The sequence below is a fragment of the Cynara cardunculus genome, unplaced genomic scaffold, assembly GCF_001531365.2.
Source record: "Cynara cardunculus var. scolymus isolate 2C unplaced genomic scaffold, CcrdV1 Un_Scaffold_2460, whole genome shotgun sequence".
In the NCBI taxonomy this organism is placed as follows: Eukaryota; Viridiplantae; Streptophyta; class Magnoliopsida; order Asterales; family Asteraceae; genus Cynara; species Cynara cardunculus.
This window is the reverse complement of record NW_020201100.1, coordinates 8,247-12,939: the sequence shown is the minus strand read 5'-3', so window position 1 is coordinate 12,939 and position 4,693 is coordinate 8,247.

Below are 4,693 nucleotides of genomic sequence, written 5' to 3'. Positions count from 1 at the left end.
GCCATTAAATTACATTTAATTTTTAAGGTCTAAAGCCTTCACTTTGATTGCATTTACACTATAAGTCCTTGAAATTTAACAACAACTAATTCCTTTTATTTTTTGTGGTTATTACAAAAGAGATTAGATGCTTTGATAAATCATGTACAGAACAGATTGTTCTTGAGGCTTAAAAGGTTTTGAATATAAACCTATTTTGAGACCATGATTGGTTATAACTATAGACGAGGTTCACTCTGACGCATATGACTTTGTTTAGTCCTTGGATGAAATAGTCTATAGATTTTGGTTAAAACTATCAATGAGGTTCACTCTGACAGAAATGACTGCCGCCTGTCATTGGATGAAATAGTTCATAAGAATTTCAGGGGAAATAAGGATGGTCGTTGTGTGTGATGGATATAGCTGTTGCTATTAAGGGGAATTTTGGATGTAATAAGGATGGCCGTTGTATGTGCATGGTATAACAATTGCTATTATATCTTTTAAGATTACAATAGATTGGAGTTCTCACTTCTTGGTGATTTGAGAATTAAGAGATGTTGTTCTTATTAGAAATAATAATATTGATTTATGGTTACGGGAAAATATGGACTATGGCCGTTGGTTTTTGTGAAAAGTGTTTTGGAACATAATGTTTATTTTGTGAGGAATAAGAGGGGCTCTCGTTGTTCCGTGTAAGGAACCAGAGGGGCTCTGGTTGGACCTCACTATTGAACAAGTTCTTACAAAATGTACTAGTTGGACCAGAGGCTCTGTATCTATTGTTAAGAACTTCTGTGTCAAAATCATATATTAAGAAGTTTTTAAGAAAAGGATTTTTATACTTAGTTTTTCTTACAAAATACAGGCCAGAGGGGCGCTGGTTGGCTTACACGTTGAACCAGAGGCTCTGGTTGGTCTTGAATTTTAAACCAGAAGCTCTGGTTAGTACAACCAAAAGCTCTGGTCCTACATGAATTCTTTTTAATCATTTTATTTATGAAAAAAGCTATTTTTATTACTTACAAAATTAATCGAGGAACATTATGAGAAATTGCCTGAGCAAGAGACTATGGTCAATGAACCAGAGGCTCTGGTAGAGGAACCAGAGGGGCTCTGGTCCTCTTATATGGTAAAATGTTTTCTAGGTATGGTCTTTGGAACCAGAGGTCCGATGGACTCAAACACAATGTGGTTTTATCCTTTATTATATGAAATGGTTTAAATATTTTGGTGATGTTCACCCTGCGTTACATTAAAAGGGAACCTCACTACACATTCATGTCTAATCCTTATTTTGTGTTTTCAAAATATGTGTGCATGTAATGATAGTAAGGGAAAGAGCATTCTGTGAAATATGTCCCTATGTGCTTCGCTGTATGAAGATCTTAATTAGCCATGTTTTGAAGTATAGATGTCAAGATACCGGAGCATGTACTTTTGGAAGTTTTGAGTTGTGCATTTTACATTGTAGACTCTTGTATCATGGACCTTTGTGGGCTTAACATGTATTCTATGTATGAAATATGTGTTATATATGCAATATGAGATTGGGGGTGTTACAGAAGTTGGTATCAAAGCTTAAGTTTAAGAGATTTAGGTATTCACATACATGATGCTTAGACTTAAACTGTTTTATTGCATATTAGGGTCCCAGACATAGTTAGCACCTTTGGAATAAATATGATAAGTTAAGAGATTACATCTGGCCAATGTAAGGTATTTTCAGATTACATATGGCTAATGTAATTTTGAATCTACAGGTACATAACTAAACTTGGACATTTTATTATATTTGGGAATGTGAATATGTGTTTATTAACTTTGATATCTACAGATGACTAGTAGATCCAGAAGGTCTGAAAGGATCACTCGCCCTAATCCCAATGAAGAAGAGAATTCTCCTACTTTTTCCCCTATTGGTACATCTGAGGACAAAGGTAGAGGAAGAGGCAGAGGTAGAGGTAGTGGTCAAGGCAGAGGATAGACCAGAGGCAGATTTAAATCAATACAGACCAAGGAGAATCAAATTCTGAGAATATGAACCAGGAACAGATGCCTCAACCAGAATATGTAACTAGAGACATGCTGGCTGAAGAAATGGGAAAGCTAAGGGAAACCTTGACTTCCTTTATGGGGATTCCTGCTAGAATCGAGACTGGCAGAGTTGAGATTAATCCAGCCGTCCCAGTTGTCAATAACAGGGAAGAAGATATAAAGATGTTTCTAACTTGAAAACCACCAATCTTCTCAGGAGAAAGGGATCCAATCAAAGCTATGTGTTGGATCAAAGAAATAAAGTCTATTTTTAACACCATTAGATGTACAAAGACAGACAAGGTCCGAGTTGCAGTTTCAATGCTGAAATCAAATGCGTTATTCTGGTGGGAAGTAGAATCCTTAGCCAGAACAGATATTTTGCAAACTATGACATGGCTAGAGTTTATCAACAGATTCAAAGAGCACTTTTGCCCAAAAGATGGTACTAGACAAATGGAGGAAGATTTTCTAAAACTAGAACAAGGAAACAGAACAGTGAGGGAATATACGAGAAATTCATCGAATACTCAAGGTTCGCAGAACATTACATCTCTTCTGAATCAAGGAAAGTGGAAAGGTATATTTGGGGATTGAAGCCCTCAGTCCGAGAATTCGTTATAGCCATGAATCCGGCTACATTCTCATTGACTGTTGACGCAACGGAGGTAACAGAAAGAAACAAGAATAGAAGTGAAGAAGGAAAGCAAATCGAGAAAAGGAAATGGAAAGGGTCCTCGGCAAGCTATCAAGGATAAAAAACTGTCAAATTTAATAATAGATCAATGCAGAGGCCAATGGAGAGAGCCTGTCCCCGGTGTCGACAATTTCACCGAGGAGAATACAGAGCAGAGCCGATAAAATGTTTTAATTGTGGTGAAATTGGGCCTACTTTAAATTTCTATCGGCAAAACAGAAAATGTTTCCATTATAATTCGCCAGACCATTTCAATAACAATTGCCCATAGTTGAAAGCTCCACAGTTTACCATGGGGAGCAATACATCGATGGGCCGTGGGAGACCGAATATGGGTAGAGGAGGATCGGGAGGGGCGCGGGGTCGATCTTTTCAAATGACCAAGCATGAAGCCAAAACTACACCCGATGTAGTAACAGGTACTTTCCCCGTGAACTCGATATACGCTAAAGCGTTATTTGACTCGGGTGCAAACTTGTCATTTGTATCCCCATCATTTGCTCTATGTGCTCGTATGAATTCTGTGCTTCTTGATGAAAAGTTAGCAGTCGATACTGCTAATGGTCAAGTATCTTTGAATTATATGTTCAATAACTGCTCTATCATAATTGAGGAATGTGAGTTACCCATCAGATTGTTTCCCACGCCTATGAAAGAGTTTGATGTGGTAGTAGGAATAGATTGGTTGGCCGAGAATAAAGCTAGCATTATTTGTGACAAAAGATGAGTAGAATTATGTTGCCAGTCAAAGGAACGGTTGTTATATATGGTGATCATCAGGGTCATCATATTGGGCTGTTATCAGTAATGAAAGCCAGAAAATGTTTTCAAAAGAAATGCCAGGTATTTCTAGCTTATGTAGTTGATACCAAGAAAGAAAAGGGTAAGCAAGAATTAATTTTGGTTGTCAGTGATTATCCTGAAGTCTTTCCAGAAGATTTACCTGGATTACCACCAGACAGAATTATTGAATTTGGGATTGATTTGATACCTGGAGCAGCACCTGTAGCCAAAACACCGTATCGATTAGCTTCGTCTGAACTTAAAGAATTGGTCACATAATTGAAGGATTTATCGGACAAGGGATTTATCAGACCGAGTACTTCACCATGGGGAGCTCTAGTTTTGTTTGTGAAAAAGAAAGATGGCACTATGTTTATGTGTATTGACTATCGAGTGTTAAACAAACTGACTATAAAGAATAAATATCTATTGCCTAGAATCGATGATTTGTTTGACCAATTGGTGGGAGCCAGTTATTTCTCCAAGATTGACTTACGTTCAGGTTACCATCAGTTGAAAGTTAAAGAAGATGATATTGCCAAAACAACATTCCGAACCAGGTACGAGCACCATGAATTTTTGGTCATGCCATTCGATTTGACTAACACACCTGTAGCTTTCATGGATTTGATGAATCGAGTATGTAGAAAATACCTTGATAAATTTTTTATTGTATTTATTGATGATATTCTTATATACTCCAAAACCCAAGAAGAACACGCAGAACATCTTCGACTAATCCTAGAACTTTTGAAAAGAGAAAAACTAGTGCAAAGCTATCAAAGTGAGAATTTTGGCTAAGAGAAGTCCAATTTCTCGGGCATGTTATATCTGATACTGGGGTAAAGGTAGATCCAACAAAGATAGATGCTATTGCAACATGGGAAGCACCAACGACACCGTCTGAAATCCAAAACTTTTTTTGGGATTAGCAGGCTACTACCGTAAATTTATTCAAGATTTCTCCAAAATAGTCGTGCCATTGACCAAGTTAACTCGAAAGAATGTCAAATTTCAGTGGGAAAAAGAACAACAGAGAGCCTTTCAATTATTAAAAGATCATCTCTACAGTGCTCCAATACTATCTCTACCCGATGGAAYTGAAGATTTTGTGGTATACAGCGATGCATCAAAGTTGGGTTTGAGCTATGTCTTGATGCAAAGAGGGAAAGTTATATTATATGCATCTCGACA